The 18,246-nt window shown below is 44.7% G+C and overlaps 1 protein-coding gene across 3 annotated transcripts in view; it reads left to right on the top strand.

The window, feature by feature from the left end:
- The window catches only part of epas1b (endothelial PAS domain protein 1b), a 641,397-nt gene that overhangs the window by 128,088 nt on the left and 495,063 nt on the right, over positions 1–18,246 (top strand). The gene's annotated exons all lie outside the window — the stretch shown is intronic.

Here is an 18,246-nt window from a genome sequence, read left to right as displayed (position 1 = left end):
TATGGCTTCAATGTTTGAGGAATCTTTTCAATCCTGCTCGCTTCCTCCGACTCTCTATCAAGCCTCAATATCCCTGCATTTAAAAAAAGATAAGGACCCGAAAGACTGTGGCTCATATCGTCCTATTTCTCTCCTTAACAATGAAGCAAAGATCTTGGCAAAGGTACTCGCTCGACGACTGTAATCCGTTATACCAAGTATTATCCATCCAGACCAGTCTGGCTTTGTGAAGGATAGAATGGCTTTTTTCAACCTGCGGCGCCTTATGAATATAATTTACTCATCCACCGAGTCTCCCGTTGCAGAGGTCGTTGTTGCGCTAGACGCAGAGAAGGCCTTTGACCGGGTTGAATGGGACTATTTATTCTATACTCTGCAGAAATTCGGTTTCGGCGAGAAATTTGTGTCCTGGGTCAAACTTTTATACTCCTCTCCAGTGGCATCAGTTCGAACAAATGATGTGACTTCGGAATATTTCCCCCTACAACGCGGTACAAGACAGGGTTGCCCTCTCTCTCCGCTACTATTTGCACTAGCGATCGAGCCACTAGCTATTTCCTTTCGCAAGGACCGCCATGTCCAAGGCATCATTAGAAATGGACAGGAACAAAGAATCTCGCTATATGCGGACGATGTCCTGTTGTATATCGCGGATCCAGCGGCCACACTTCCACGTGTCCTTCACATAGTACACGAGTTTGGTGTTTTTTGTGGCTATAAATTAAACTTAAACAAGAGTGAACTCTTTCCCATAAACTCCTTAGCTAGAAATATCCCCCCCTCTAGGTTCCCCTTCAAGCTTTCCCCAAGCAGCTTCCGTTACCTTGGCATAACGATAACACATAAACATTCTAATCTCATAGCGTCCAACTTCACCCCTCTACTGGAGCGCACCAAGCAGGATTTTATCAAATGGTCATCACTTCCTTTATCACTTGTTGGCAGAGTGAACACTGTGAAAATGAACACATTACTGAAATGTCTGTACTTATTTCAAAATATTCCAACCTTTATTCCAAAGTCATTTTTTAAAGCCCTCGACAAGGCAATATCAGATTTTATTTGGAACAAACGCCCAGTCCGAATAAATAAAATGGCCCTCCAGAAGCCTAAATCACAGGGAGGCTTCGCACTACCCAATTTCTTGGTCTACTATTGGGCTGCAAATATTCACAGCATTCTCTACTGGAGTCACTCCCACTACGGACTCTGTCAATGGGTACCGGCATGGGTGGACATGGAAAGGGCATCTTGTTCTAGAACATCTTTGCAATCCTTAGTCTGCTCTTCGCTCCCAGTCACAAACGCCCAGTATACCAACAACCTCTTAGTACAACACTCCCTCCGGATCTGGTCCCAGTTTAGAAAACACTTTGGTCAGGCGGTTAGGTGGCCGAGCGGATGGGTGGGATTAGGAGATAGGAATGGGGAAGGAAATGGAAGTTGTATAATTTTGATAACTGAAATGTATAAATATGTACTAATTCTTCCAATAAAAAAAGATAAATCTAAAAGAAGCACCCAGGGCCAGCACTATGTACACGTCGAGACCCAAAACACATCAATGGACATCGTTCCTCCAAGCCGCCTGGGAGAATGACAAGAAGCTGCTTTTATTACAGAAAAAAATACGGACATGGGTCCCATATGACACGGCTGAGGGAAAACAACACCCCGTCAACCATGCTCCATAAAGAGGGGATGGGGAGCGACGTACCCTATGACGGGGGGAAAAACCATGACTCAACAGACCATTACCGGCGAGGAGTCAGGGAACTCCCTAAACAATACCTTGTCAACCTGCTCCATAAAGGAGAGGACGGGGAACCCCCAGAGAGACTTCCCACGTGAGCAATAGATTGAAAAGACATATTGCAACATTGAGCTATGTAACAATTGTATTAGGACTCTCCGAGGAGGAGGCTCTGCAACTCTGAGGAGGCTCCCTCACTGAGAGGGAGCCTCTGAACCCACAGAGGAGGCTCTGAACTCCCTGAGGAGAAGACTCCGAAACACCCTGAGGAGGAGGCTCTGACCCAATACACACACTACCAGTAGGGAGCAGAGCAGAAGCACAAACATCTCTACTGCGTTGCATCACCCACCAAGCTCAATACACATACAACAGAGCAGAACTTCTTTTTAAGTTCTACTCACCTTAACAATCTGAGGAGGAGGCTCTGAAACTCTGAGGAGGCTCCCTCACTGGGAGGGAGGGTCTGAACTCACAGGAGGCTCTGAAACTCCCTGAGGAGGAGGCTCTGAACTCCCTGAGGAGGAGGCTCTGAAACTCCCTGTAACAGAGGTCCATAACATGGAGCCTGAATAACCCACGGAAGTCTTACCAATAGAAACGTACTCTATGGCGGGGGAATTTCCGTGGTCCACCGCCCAATATGGCGCGGGACCAGGAAACTCCCCCCTACCCTGTAACGCGATGATCCAGCAACGTGACAGGAAGCCCGAATGACAGGGGGTTTTAACCCCTGACCAATCAGAAAAAGGGGAGGAAGGTTTACCAGTTCACCCCTTTATGACCCCTCACCCCTGGTATGATGTAATGACAACTTAGAGCCATGACACCAGTCATAGCATGCTACATGAAGCGTTTAACAGCTTCACATAGACTCATGTGCAAAACCTGCCATCTGAATTTTACAAAGAAAAACACAGACCCAGAGAGGGCCCCTTTAAGACAGGGCTGTACAGTGCGATGATATCGTTGCGAATTGCCCCTTTAATTGGCCGTTGCGATTGGTAAATATTATCTGGGGGCGGGCTTGCGAGTAGTGCTTTCAAGCCTTAGATTCGCATTTCACTCCTAAATTATCCAAGGCGTGTGATGACGCGATGACGTCACTCACGCGAGCTGAGCAGTGAGCACTCAGCAGGTATGATCAGCGAGCTGCGGCGTCTGCTCCTCCTCCAGCCCTCTCGCACCCGTGGCTGTTGTAAACACTGGGACCTCGGTGAGCCTGCCAGCCGGCTAGCTACTGATAGCTATCAACAAATGCTCCAGTAAGTCTAGTAGTGCATGATAGCTTGCGTTAGCTTACTGTTCAAAAACGAAACGTCCCATTAAACTAAATAGTTCAGATAGCTCCGTCCTGATATCAATGTCTTATAACACTGAGTCGATGCATATTCGAGCTGAGGGCACGCTGAATATAGTCAATAGGGACCAGCTGCAGCGCCGGAGAATCCTGGCCGTAGCTGGAGGCTACAGTATAGGCTACTCAGTACACAAAGACAGTGGAGCTGGTTGCATATAGTGAGCATTTAGACTTGTTGCGTGGTGGCGATGTCTCGCAGATAATACAACAAGTATGATTATATAATATATATATTTTATTAAACAAAAATGATATAAAATAAATTTTTTTCTTTTTTTTTTAAATCAAAAACAATCGATATAAATAATGGTAAAATTGTTATTAAAAAATTTGCCCCTAAAAAATATTTTTTGCCCCTAAATTTCTCATTTAGGGGCAAGTGTGCCCCTAGTGAAAAAGCTTAGTGTACAGCCCTGCTTTAAGAGCCCCGGTACCAGAACTTACACATGTGACTTCTGTAGGCCAACACCTAACCCCGTTGTGGATCTTAACGACATACACAACCCTCCAACACAACAAAAAAGGCAAAAGTACACTCTCACTCCCGTAAGAGGAACGCCGTTTTTCATAACGAGAGAAGACACAAGCCCTTGATTACGTATTGGCCACAGGCCTTGCTAAGTCCACATGATAGCGACTAAAACAATCTTTTCCCTAGGAAAAAATCTTTTCTCAAGCAGGAGCACAACCCCAGCAGAAGCTGAGGGATTACACCGTATCCCCACAAACATAGTGAAAACAATATATTGTAAACAAACATGTTTGAGAGGAGGGGGGAAGCCCCAGGGAAACCGGGGGGATCACCCCTCCCGTCCTTACCCTTGATACGACTAGGTTGAACAGGTACTGCCCTGTTAATATGTGAACACGCTACCTGTTTATTGTCATCACAGGCTGAGAGAAGGACTCACCCCTCGATCATATGTCACTAAGCATAGCTAGTTGACTAGTTGTGAGCTCAACCACGTTAACTAACATTACATGAACACACAAGTTCTCATCACAACCAAACCAGTTAATTTTTACACACGTAAAAAACAACGCCGATTTTCTAGGTAGAGAGAAACTATACCAGCGACAAGACAATTCACACACAACACATGTCGTATCCCCAATGTAGTGAAGCAACATACGTTTTGGAAACCACTGGTCTCTCCATGTTGACGAAAGTTCTCGCTGGCGGGGCAACACGGTGTAGGGCCGACTAACATCCTCTGTCAAAGATGACGTCGTAGTCAGAATGTTATGGCCTGTTATCCTCACGGCAATGTTCAACGGTGTAGCATAAGCTAACAGCCAACTAAGAACGACTTGTAGCAACAAGCTAACGCTCCTGGCCTAGTGAACATAACGAGCCAGCGCCGCAGCTAACAGCTAACTGGCTAACAGTTAGCTCACCCAGCTAGCACGCAAGCTAAGCAGCTATCACCGAAACTGCACACGGGAACACAATAATCCAACACTTCAGACAGCCGCCGTCTGACTCACCTCCTCAACCTAAGAGAGAAGAGAAAAAGAAATCAACACAGTTTCCAGAACGGTGCAGATATACAGCGGTGTCGGTACAATTCCTTCATAGGCTGCAGCCGACTTGAGCGTGGTGCTTCCGATAATGAAGCACCAAACACACTTTTCTTCGTGAGGGTAACTTTCAACTTGAAAGATGGGGCCTTCACATGACAGAGAAGAATCCATTCGTCCAAAAGATCCCGGGTTTTAACCACAGATCTTGGTCGCGGCCCACTAGATTGACTACCGTAGGCTTCAAACCAGGACCCTCCCTCTGCCGTCTAAGAGGCAGAAAAAGGGATACCTGTCTGGGGCCGGCTTTCATAAATTGTGCAGCTAACCCCCTCATAGCAACACAACTGGCGCTTCGCGTAGCAAAAACATCACTCACCCAGAGGTAGCCAGCCGACGCCTCCTGCACAGTCCAGCTGCAGAACCGAAGGTAATACCTGTCCAGCTGCAGCTTGAAGGACTGCAGGTGGGGATTAAACCAGCGACGCGAGCCCCTAATACGAAAAAGCCGTTGGAGGTCAGAATGATCATCATCTTCCAGACACCCCAGCGACAAAGACATTATCGCCGTATTTTCTCGAAAATAGTGAGAGAGAAAACAAAGATCTCCTTGATCTTCTGTTCTCCTTTCTTCAAATTAATCAACCTAGCTCAATTGATTGGTATACAGGCACTTCCTTGTGGTGAAAATTGAAGAAGGAGATGATGGTATGGCCACACCCCTGCTTATGTAGGTAGCGGATGGGGGTGTGGCCAGACAGATGATGGTATGTAAAGGTACATTGTGAGAATTTATTCAGTGCAAGTACTGAAGTGAAGAGTATTGTCTCTATGACGCTGAGCAGAGCTATACGAGATATAACCATCTGTAGTGTGGTAGTGAAAGGTTAACTTTCTGTAGTGTGGTAGTAAAAGGGTTAACCGTATGTAGTGTGGTAGTGAATGAATGAATGAATGAATGAAAACTTTATTTAACAGATTGCAGAATGGATACAATACAGTACGGCTCAATACACAAAATTGTTAAGGGGATGCAGACCAGAGAAAGACGTTTGTCTTGTTTACATCAGGGTCCCCCATTTTCAATTCATAGTGACATTTATGACATACACAACATACATGACATCATGACATTTATGGCATAGGGACATACATGACATGCAGGTATATAGTACTGTTACATTTGTGACATATATGATATGCAAATATACAGTACTGTTACCCATATATCCTGACAGAGAGTATACATTGATGGGGAGGAGACTGTACATTAGGAGGGGGTGGGTGGGTGGGAGAGACATATACATACGGTGGGGAGAGAATATATACATACGGTGGGGAGGAGACTGTACATTAGGAGGGGGTGGGTGGGTGGGAGAGAAATATACATACGGTGGGGAGAGAATATATACATACGGTGGGGAGGAGACTGTATATTAGGAGGGGGTGGGGGTGGGTGGGTTTGGACATTTACGGTGGGCAGTTTCGAATTGCAGCCTCCCGTAGGTGCTCTTTTAGAGCAGTTTTGAATGTGGGTAGGGATTCACATTCCTTTACAGCTTTGGGTAGGGCGTTCCACATTGATGTGGCATAATTGTGAAACGTGTTTAGTCCCTTGTTTGAGCCGAATCTGGGTTTAACATGATTTGTTGAGCTTCCTCTGGTGTTGTGGTCGTGGTATTCACTGACCTTTGGGAAGTATTTTGACATGTACATGGGTACCTTAGTCGTATAGTGTATCTTGTAGACCAGGCCCATTGCAAGTTGCTGTACTCTGTCATCTACTCTAAGCCATCCTAGGTAGTCAAAGTGGTCAGGGGTGAGGTGGGTTCTAGGAGTACGGTCAAGTAGTAGTCTGACCAGTTTGTTTTGTGATGTTTGTAATCTTGTTTTTAGCGCCTTTGATGTGCTTTGGTACCATGAGGTGCAAGCATAGTCGTAGTACCCTTGAATGAGTGCTCCTGCCAGAGTCTTCAGGGTATTCTTGTTTACCAGAGAGGAGATCCGTTACAAGAATCTAGTTCGTTGGTTGACTTTTTTTATTACCTTGGATGCCATTTTGTCACAGGAAAGATTTGCCTCTAGGATGGAACCTAGGTATGTCATTTCATCTTTCCTTGTGACAATATTGTCACCCACTGTGACTGAGAAGCCGTCGGTCTTGCTGAGTTTGTTATTTGATCCAAAGAGAATGGACTCTGTTTTACCCAGGTGTAATGATAGTTTGTTATCAGCGAGCCAGGTGCAGATTCTGCAGAGTTCCGAGCTGAGGGTTTTTTCAACCTGTAACTAGGGCTGGGCGATATATCGAGTATACTCGATGTATCGCGGCTTATTCTACGTGATATGTAGTAAATTACTATATCGTGAACATCGAGTATATGTTGTCACGTCGCGGCTGATATGAGACTTGCTTTAGTGCAGAGCGTTCCTCTCATTTCATTATAGACAGACCAGCGCAAACCTTAAATGACTTGCAATGGGCTAACGTTAGCTGCTAAGTTAAACCATAATAGGCTAAGCTAACTAGCGTTAGCTCTTAGCTGCTAGCTCTTAGCTGCTAGCGTTAGCTCAAAGCGGACTCCACGACACTAGTTCCATTAGTGAGAAAAGGGGGTGGGTTATATTGACGACGCTTGACAACAGAGGTTTAAAGATAACTTCATATTTATTGGTTATTCGTTTCTTGCATCCAGTTTCAATCTCCGTGTGTTCAACTTCCTGTGTTTACATTCGAGTGTGACATCATCGCCTACGGCAGCTTATACGCTCAAAATGCAAACCGGACAAGATTAGCCTCTTTACAAGTACAGAGTGTGATAACTGAGAGACATCATTCAGCAACAATACAGAAGGCATTACAGGTATTGTCAAAAACAAAAATCCTGATAATAGTGTGGTTATTTCTTCCCAAAATATCTTAACCGGCAGGCATTCCCAGTACATATGCATAAATGTACCACTATCACCGTTTGTACATAAGGAAGTGTTGTCCGTCTTTATGTTTATGTTTGAGAATCTGGTTTTAAGTTTTTTACTGCAGCCTAGTTGATTATTGAGTAATTTCCAAAGTTCATGTGGTTTGTTTTTGTTTCCCTCAGTTTTGTCATCGATGATTTTTTTTAACAGAGTTAAAAATTATGACGCCCCATTTTATTGAATTTTTTTTACCACAGTTGTCGCGGTTGTCTGTTCTCCATCCGCGGGTGCCTTGACACACCACAGGATTGCGGTGATGTGGTTACCACGACAGCCCTATACAGAAGGTTAACCTTCTGTAGTGTGGTAGTGAAAGGGTTAACCGTCTGTAGTGTGGTAGTGAAAGGTTAACCTTCTGTATAGGGCTGTTGTGGTAACCGCATCACGCAATCCTGCGGTGTGTCAAGGCACCCGCGGATGGAGAACAGCCAACCGCGACAAACGTGGTTAAAAAAACTAAAACAAATGGGGCGTCATAATTTTTAACTCAGTTAATTTAATGACGATTGCCTCGTGCATCCGTTTTCCAGTAGCATGAGCTAACTTCACGTTTCCATACAGTTTACAACTCACAGATGAAATCAGGATTTATTTTCATATCCCGGACTCGAGCCCCCAATGTATACCTTTTCCTGTATTAATCTGAACCGTAGTAGAGTACAGGGGAGTGTTCTCCTAACACTCCCGGGCCGAAGTGCCGGTCATGTAACTTGCTTGTTATAACTAGCCGGACTTCGGGGTAATTCCCTCTGTAAGGTGGTGACAGTAGACCAGAAAACCGTTCTCTCAAGGACTGGGCATTAATTTCCGTTTGCAGCTCTCTATTCTTAATGTTATTGACTAACGTTACATGCAAATTAAGTGCTGCCTCTCTCTACCGTCCCCGCTACACTCGGGACTACATTAACGTTTCCCTACTGAAGGAATCCTTGTTTTTCAATGTAATGTAAATATCTGCATTATAATGTAAATATATCGGTGGGTGACAGCATCTACTCAGACGGGTCTATAGATCTTAAAAGTAGCCGGCAGCCAGTGTGTGTTTCCACCAGAGCAGCAAGCAGGGTGTGTGCGTGCCAAGGTCGTTGTCGGCCGTGTTGTTCAACAGAGGAGATAACAGGCCGCTGGTGGGGGAGGTTTGGTCAGAGAGCTACGGGAAGAGTTCGACATCGATAGAAGAGGGCGTTTAGTGTGTCAAACTAGACTGCTGTTGCCATGGTAGCGTGTCCCTTAGTAATGAGAAGAGGGGGCGGGGCCCCCGTTGCTAGGGAAAACGTTATGAGCCATGAGTTTTCCGGGGTAAGTTAGATTGAGACACGACGCACAGGCGAGCATACGCGTTGATCAGAGACTTTGAGATCCCTCCTCACCCTCGCTGGGTGGGGGAGGGGAATATGCCACATCATCGCTAGCTTCGGCTAACAGGGGAGGTTTTGGCCGACGACGAGGCCCAGAACCATTGGACTAATAGCATAAGAGACGGTGGAGAAGAATGAATTAAGACTGTTCAGGACATTACAGAGTTGGTTACATCTGGTACGAGGCTTTGTTTATGGAATAAACAACATTTTTCCAAGAAAGGTACCACGTTTGCCAGTGTCGAATTCTTCTGATTACGGATTACATTAACGGGGATGACACAGTTGTACAGCCAGTATGAGAAGGTCGACTTCGGAGTAAGAGATAAACACAACGCAGAAACTTCACGAACACAGGTGACGAGGTGATACTGGCTGATTATGACCAATATCTTTCACTACTCTCACTTCGTTAACGTTAGTTAACGTTATCATAGCTATTATCTGTAATGTCAACTGTATAATGTTAGCTTTGTTTGCAAATGTTAGTTAACGTTTGCTATCTATAACGTTAGCTAGTTTTCCCCCATGAACAATGACACAAGTTGTGATATTGTTATTGACTAACGTTACACTCAAATGAAGTGCTGCCTCTCTCTACCGTTCCCGCTACACTCCGACTACATCAACGTTTCCCTAATCCCTACTCTCACCTCGTTAACGTTATCATAGTATAGTATATAGCTATTATGATCTGTAAGTCAAGTCAAGTCAAGAGATTTATTTGTCACGGCATACAAGTATACAATGAAATGCGGCTGGTCTTGCCCGCAACGATGTGCAAATAACATATAATAGAATCAACATTGTGCAATAAACAAGTAACATTGTGCAATAATCAAGTAACATGTTAGGGCATATGTCAACTGCCAACTGGCAATGTCAACTGCCAACTGGATAACGTTAGCTTTGTTTGCAAACGTTAGTTAACGTTCGCTATCTATAACGTTAGCTAATTGGCTAGTTTCCCCCAATGATGAACAATGACACAAGTTGTGATATTTAACTAGCTACGTATGTGCATTCAAATTCACTAACGTTAAAATATTATTTTAATAACTTTAAATGTTTGCTCAAATAACGTTAGTTTTAAGTTGGAGAAGGGATGTGTGACTATTCGCTGCTTGCGTATACCTACAGTATATATCCCACAACGCATCACTCTTAAAGGAGCAGACAACACCCTAATCTACTTTTATCACATTTCAGAATGTTGAGGGACAAATGGATAGATTATCAAACATGTTTAAAATAGTTTCGGGACTCCTACGATCTTAGAATTTTTTTCTAATCACGATCATGGGTAAACTTGCATGTCTTGATAATAAAAAAAAAAAAAAAAAAAATATATACAGGTATATACAAAATGTATAATTTTTTTTTAAATTAAAACTTTTTTTCTTTTTTAACCCATTCTCCGCCAATCACGTGTTAAGGCGGGTTTCTCCGCCATGCATTGTCTGCCAATAACTCTGTAAGGCGTTTTTGAGATCAATATTTAATATTTTCGTCATGGTATTCATATTTCACCCACGGAGTCTTGGCTGATGCTGTCTGAGCCATCACAACTCTGCAACGCTTCAATACCGCCACTTGGTGGCCGATCGGCGAGTTGCCAAACCGGAAGTGGCCATTGTAGTTCGGTCCCTCCCCTATTTTCGTCCGGCCACTCGCTTATCGTCCCGGGGCTCAATACAGACACCGTCGATATGGATCTTTGCCATAACTCAATAATCAACATGATTTGGACGTGTATTAGTAATATACAAACCGGAAATGGATCGCATCGATCAACATCCCATAATTGGGATCTGTTTGCTCCACTCTTATCGCCCAACGCTACGAGGAGACTGGGGTGAGCAGATGAGCAGTCATGACGTTTAGGACCATGTACAGTTGAATTTTTTAATATATAACGTTGATCGGTATCAAACTGCATTTGATAATCATTATATGCATTTATGCCTATATCTCACGTTCTATGAAATACTGCAGAAAACGATAAAAACATATTTGTCTAGACGGTATTTTAGTATGAATGTGTGAATGAAAAAGTAAAACGTTCCTACATCCTGAACGATAGATAATTGATGTTGAATGGGCCATAGTAATGTCAATTTAGCAATACAATTAAAAAAGTTATAGCCCTGCAAAGAAGGTGAACATCTCCATAGACAAATAGCGCTGGCAGAGATGATTTAGGATGATCAAAGTGGTGGCAGAGAATGGGTTAATAGAAGTGCGGTCCCACTGTGATTAGCCACACACACAACCGCAGTGAGAAAATGACAGCCCTCCTTCTGTAGTGTGGTAGTGAAAGGGTTAACCTTCTCTAGTGTGGTAGTGAAAGGTTAACCTTCTGTAATGTGGTAGTGAAAGGTTAACCTTCTGTAGTGTGGTAGTGAAAGGTTAACCTTCTGTAATGTGGTAGTGAAAGGTTAACCTTCTGTAGTGTGGTAGTGTAAGGGTTAAATATTGTGAATTGGGGCTCATGCTGCGTGGAGCCTGCTTGGTATTCTAGGACAACCCACTTCCATCACACCACCTGTGGCCTCTCTCTCTCTCTCTCTCTCTCTCTCTCTCTCTCTCTCTCTCTCTCTCTCTCTCTCTCTCTCTCTCTCTCTCTCTCTCTCTCTCTCTCTCTCTCTCTCTCTCTCTCTCTCTGGTGAAGAGGTGTTCTCGAAAGAGAGGCACATTTTGGGTTTTAAATACAGTAGAAAAGAAAAAAGTGTCATCTTTTTTATTTCATTTTAGGGAGAGCAAATATGACATGTATCTCAGTAGGAGGAATAAGATAGAACAGGTATTGGATCATGATTGCTGTATGTCTGTTCAGAAAGATGATCAAAGCCAGACTGAGCATAGCTTTGAATTATTATAGAGCATTGAACAACCTAGATCAGTTCACCGATATATGGGCAGTTTTGGGCACATAAAGGAGTGGAAGTGCTCTGTAATAGTAGATGAGCTGGTATTGGCAACTGAGCTGATTTGAGTTTTTTCTTTGTTGTGGTTGTTTTTTGTTGTTGGTGGTGTTGTAAATTGGTGTAATTTTTTTTGTGTTTTTTTTGTTGTGCTTTTAAAAATGGTTTATCAAATTGTTTGTAGGTTTTCTTGAAAGGAGGACAAGTGCTATGTACAGTTGACTGTGTAATGCTTTTTGTTGTAATGCTAGAATGATTTATAAATAACACACTCTCTCTCTCTCTCTCTCTCTGCCTTTCTCTCTCCCTCTCTCACTGCCTTTCTCTCTCTCTCTCTCTCTCTCTCTCTCTCTCTCTCTCTCTCTCTCTCTCTCTCTCTCTCGCTCTCTCTCTCTCTCTCTCTCGCTTGGCCTCTCTCTCTCTCTCTCTCTCTCTCTCTCTCTCTCTCTCTCTCTCTCTCTCTCTCTCTCTCTCTCTCTCTCTCTCTCTCCCTCCCTCCTTTAATCTCTCTCTACCTCTTTCTGTCCAGGTTATCTCTTTTTGCCTCTCTGTCTCTCTCTGTCTCTCTGCCTCTCTCTGTCTCTCTGCCTCTCTCTGTCACTCTCCCTCCCTCTCCTTTCATCTCTCTCTCTGCCTCTCTCTATCTCTCCCTCTCTCTTTCAGTTTCTGTCGCTGTTTCTATCTCTCTCTTTCTCCCTCTCTTTCTCTCTCTCTCACCCTCTCTTTCTTTCTCTCTCTCTCCCTCTTTCTCTACTCTTTCACCATGCCTGTGTGTTTCTCTTTCATGCAGCAAGTTTATCTGGACCATCAGAATGGCATGGGTGGGTGTGTTTGTTTGTCCGTGTGTGTGTGTGTGTGTGTGTGTGTGTGTGTGTGTGTGTGTGTGTGTGTGTGTGTGTGTGTGTGTGTGTGTGTGTGTGTGTGTGTGTGTGTGTGTGTGTGTGCGCGTGCATGCATGCGTATCAGAAACATCAGCAATCTCCTACATCGCTGTTCCCTTGATTGGGCTGTGGTGGGGGCTGTAGTCATGGCTGGCTGTCTGTTTGGCTGTGAGTGTGTGCGTGTGCGTGTGCGTGCCTGTGTGTGTGTGTTTCCAGAACTCAATGTTCCTCAGGATCACAGATTAGCCAGTGCCGTATTGTTGCTGTGTGTTTGTGTTAGGCCAGACGTCGCAACTACAGGAAGGCACACTGTAAGCAAGGAAAGATGTGTGTGTGTTTTGGGTGTGGGTATACCGGTGTGCTCTGGTTGGGTGTGGGTATACCGGCGTGCTCTGGTTGGGTGTGGGTATACCGGCGTGCTCTGGTTGGGTGTGGGTATACCGGTGTGCTTTGGTTGGTCTGTGACTGTAAACCACCTTGATAGCGTCAATAAACTCTCGAACTCTCGTATGAGATGCGCTAATAACTTTTCAGGACATTTTCCATTCAGCGTGAGAAAAAAAAGGTTTAAAAGATTAATAAAAAAGACTAACTGTCTTTGCTGAGTCTTGGTCAACTAAGACCAACTGATTAATGGGAGAAGGAGCAGCTCTGCTGTGTTTTATCGTTAGGGTTAGAAGAAGAAGGGCAGCCCTGCTGTGTCTTATCGTTAGGGTTAGAAGAAGAAGGGCAGTCCGACTCCTGCTGTGTCTTATTGATGCAGGTTCCTAAATGGTGCCAAAATCTCAATATATTCTTTTATAATTACCATTACTGAATCATCAATTTAAACTAGGTGAATGTCTTCTCTCTACCAGAGAGCTGCACCTCACTCTGATCCCTCTGATCTGCTTCTGAACCGTAAAGAAGGACAGACTGCTTACAGTATTAAGTGTATTTTATTATTTTGGTTTCATCATACATCGTACTTAAAAAGCATCGGACGGCCCAGCAGCGGGCCGTCACACACTCGCGCGCACGTCGCATGTCACACTCTCGTCTGTCGGCTCACGGCTGCATTTTTCGCCAATCATCCAATACACCTGGGGTGTCCAACACATTTTCACAGAGGGCCACATCAGCATTATGGTTGCCCTCAAAGGGTCAAAGACCGTATAAATGTAAATGTAATGTAATGTAACATAAATAACTACTCCTTTACATATTGTTTCTGTATTTTTTACTTATTCAAGTTACACATTGCATATGCATAGATGTAAAAATATGTTAGCTTATGTTATTTTAACATAAATCCTTTTAGTTTATCAGGTTAACCCCATATTACTCTATCAATCAATGATCAAACCATTCAAGTAAATAACAAAGAAGAAGGGGCGCCCAAGTGGCGAATCATGTAACGTGCTGCGTCGCGGCATGGCCGACCCGGGACCGCATTGGGTAACACCGAGGTGGTTGATTCCCTGGTGTGTTGGAGCAGTGTCAACTCCCGGGTTCACCGTTTGAGGGTGCCCCTGCACGTTCATGACGTCTGCCGATCGTGTCAGCCTTCTCTGCCTCGACCCCTCTGGGTGGGGGCTTTTAAATGGAGGCTTGGTCATGCAACACCGCCAGCTTACGCTCCTTCCGCCGGGGCGGCTGTGTTCAGCTGTCCCCTCTGGCGCCTGTCTCGTCCGCAGTCTCCAGGCTAGGGTTAACAGCCTGTTGCCTGGTTTTTCCCCGGTGCGCTGCCTGCTTCCGTTGGTTAACCTTTTTTGTGTGCTTACGGCCATGCTGACTGCCTGTTCTGCAGGGTCAGTGTGCCAGGCGGTGTACTATTGGGGGGACAGGGCCCGCTCGGCTTACGGCCATACCAACCTGAACACGCCCGATCTCGTCCGATCTCGGAAGCTAAGCAGGTTCTGGCCTGGTTAGTACTTGGATGGGATTCCGTCTGGGAATACCAGGTGCAGTAACTGAGGGGCCTTTGTCCGAATACGCTGGCGATGTGGGGGGCGGGGCACTACGTGCCCACCTGGTGGGGTCTTGATGCTGGCATCATGGACTTCTCCGGGCCCCCATTCCAGGGAGTCCAGTCCTTTTGGTGGGTCTGGGTCTTCCTTCGCGCTCCGCTGCTACGGCCTTGCCACGGGGTTGGGTTTGCCCTTGACCCCGTGATTCTGGGGGCAGTAACGAGATTGTTCCTCCGTTCGTTCCCGGGTGGCATGCGGGTTGTGCGTGTGTGTAGTCGTGGGGTCAAGCCACGGTCTGCTCACCCTGTGCGTTGAGTTGCTTGAGTGCCTCTTCGCACGGTCGGGTCCGTCGCCCTCCCGTGAAGCCACCAATAGGGGGGGTGCCCTCCATTAGGGTGGGTCGGGGGGGCTCGGCCCTCCCTGGTCTGATGGTTGTGGGGGGCCTCAGCAGGGTACATTTGTCGAGCTTCTAGCTCCCGCTCAGCTCCTATTATGCATGAGACGCTGAGCGTGAGCTAGTGTGGCACAGAACGTTAGGTTATAACTATAACCAAGTTCTGTTAACACTAGTGAACGCTCAGCGTCTAGACGCTGCTGCAGGCCCTTGATTTTTCATTGTGATGAAATTTGTTGGGAAGGAGATGAGTGTGTGGCCCATCCCGGCTTATGTAGGTAGGCGGATGGGGGTGTGGCCAGATGAATGCTGGCATTTAAAGGTACATTTGAAATTTATTCAGTGTGCATACGCTGAAGCGAGATTATGCATGAGACGCTGAGCGTTCACTAGTGTTAACAGAACTTGGTTATAGTTATGATAGTTTGATTACAGAAAACATGTGTCTGCATGAACACACAACTGTAACTGTACTAAAAAATAACTAAATAAGGTTTACAACTATATCGGTCAAGTTTTGGATGGGACTTGTTTCCATCCCTGAAGCTTCTGATTAAATTGGGCGAGATGCTCGGTTATGTCACACAACATAGCAAAGTCACACAGTCAGTTTGCATCTGACAGTTCAGACAATATTTCTTCAACCCTTTGTTACCTACAGTACCATTATAGAATTCCGCCTGGATCTTTTTTGTATTTTGGGCTGTAAAATTGTCAAAGAATGTCTGAGGAGTAAGTGCCTTTTTTCCTTTGTTACTTCATCAATTGTTGTTGTTGTTCAACGTATGTGTAAGAATGTGTAATAACAGTTTAAATCAGGGGTCCCCAAACTTTTTCCTGTGAGGGCCACATAACTTTTCCCTTCTCTGGTGGGGGCCGGGGTCAGTTTGTAACAGAAAAAGTGTGACGATCGCAGGGGTGCCTAAACGTAAACATTTATTGTTTTCCAGAAAGCCACACATAACCAAATATTAATAACCCTTTCCGGGATTTTCACAGAAAAAAAAGTCAGGAAATAAATAATAACACTATTAATGAAATAAATAACACTATTTATGAAATAAAAATACAGTACTACAGACCACCTAGCTCTAGCTCTGTACTATTTAAAAGCACAGTGCAGGACACACTCAAAGGTTATCGCACCTCAGAGATGGAAGTGGACATGTATGACAGGACAAAGGCCATATGTAATGGCCTTGGGATTGAGGAACATACTACCAGCCAAAGGAGGAAGCAGAAAAGGATGGACGAGTATGTAGTTGAGTCATCTTGTGGCACAAGCTCAGACCTCAGCTCAGGAGATCAGCTGAGACAGAGACTGTTCTATCCAGTCCTCGACAGAAAGCTGCAAGAGCTTGAGAGCAGGTTCTCGTGAGTTGGAGAACAACTTAAGAGAGGCATACAGGCATGTTATCCAGCCTCAGACCAGTTTCTCTCAGTGGAATTGCTGCAACCCCTCACCACACATTACAATATCCAACTACTGCCAGAGGAGATCACATTTGCAAAGTGTTTCCTCTTTCCTGGCCAGGACAGGCAGAGATGCAGTCCCTACTATACAAAGTGTCTTTTCCCTCCTGGATGATAATAATAATAATGCATTTTATTTATAAGGCGCCTTTCAGGACACAAAAAAAAAAAGTCCACAAATCGGGGAATGAAAAGATTATAGGATCAAATGAAAACTACTACTTACTAAAAATCTTTCAGTGCCACTCACGAGATTTCTCGTGTTTTTTTATAGGTGGTTGCTAGCCACTCACGAGATTTCTCGGAATTTTTTTTTTTTTTTTTTTTTTGCGATCTGAAAAATTATTGCATCACCCGAGCCTACCCGAGTATTGCAGAGCTGCGCCGGTGATCACTGTGGAAAAAAGCGCCCCCTGTCGTCTCCCAGATGACATAAGTGATTTTGGAATGGACTCAATGAAAATGAATGGGGAAAAAAATCCGGTACTCCACATTTTCCAGTTCACTGATCCAGCCGGGGTTACTAGAGTTCATTCTGGAGCCTCAGATCCCCGCGGATCATGGAGATCCACTGTGTCGCGTTGGATCCATACACGTATCGATTTTTTCGAATGGTGATCAGGAATTGGAATATACCAGTTGGATACCATCTGATGTCAGGTAAGGACTCTATGTTATCAGTGGTAGGATAATCAGAGTAAGTTTGATGAAGTTATAAGCTGTTTTGTGAAATGTCTTCTTTCGGTTTCAATGTAAAACTCCGAGAGGAAATCAACGAGGCGATTATCCGCGCGCGGCCGTAATGTGCGTGCGTGCACGTATAATATTGATCATCTAGCGTTTATTTGAAAACTATTCATAAAAAGGCCGACGAATATCAACGTTGTGGAATATTCCACTAAAAGACGATTTTCATAGAATGCTCCAGAATGAGCTGTTTTTTATATCAAAACGGGGGCTTTTCTAACTGCTCTGAAACGGCAACGACGCGATAAAAAAACAATCTGCCTCCACAGCACTGTCTGGAAAATAGTCTTTGATAATGCGATGGGCAGATTAGACACATAGCCATAATTTAAAACATAGATTAGGCGATATTAACGTTAACATTGGCGCGGATGGTGGCATTCAAGCGGTAAAATGGAAAACCAGGCGTGGCACTGAAAAGTACTAAAAACCAACAAAAAATATCAAACACTAACAAACATTCAGCACAGACAATGGGGATGCTGCCATCTTAAAAAAAATTATATTTATTATTTTTAAGCTCCGGGGCTCTAGGGGGCCGGGCCAAATGTGGAGGCGGGCCGGATCCGGCTCGCGGGCCTTAGTTTGGGGACCACTGGTTTAAAGGGAATAAAAACACAAAAATGTATTCCATCAGCATTGCGTCCGGTGCTATTTGCGTGTATTTAAATGAGGTAATATGGGCGGAACATGTCTCCCTTTCTATGCAAATGAGCCTCATCAAAAAGCACTCCCAATTCACAAAGGCCGGCGCAAATTGCACCGCGCAGTTAAAGCGACGCTCTTTACGTCTTGAGAGATTTGGTGGTAACTAAGCTCATTAACACTTTGACGACCGATGGGCTTAGTCTAATTAGTGGCTAGAGGACCGGGGAATGTAAACAAACATGTGGGTTTTCTAACAGCT

This window comes from Notolepis coatsorum, assembly GCF_963971535.1.
Source record: "Notolepis coatsorum genome assembly, chromosome: 8".
Classification (NCBI taxonomy): Eukaryota; Metazoa; Chordata; class Actinopteri; order Aulopiformes; family Paralepididae; genus Notolepis; species Notolepis coatsorum.
The sequence above is the reverse complement of the archived record's forward strand: the minus strand, read 5'-3'. Positions and strand labels throughout refer to the sequence as shown.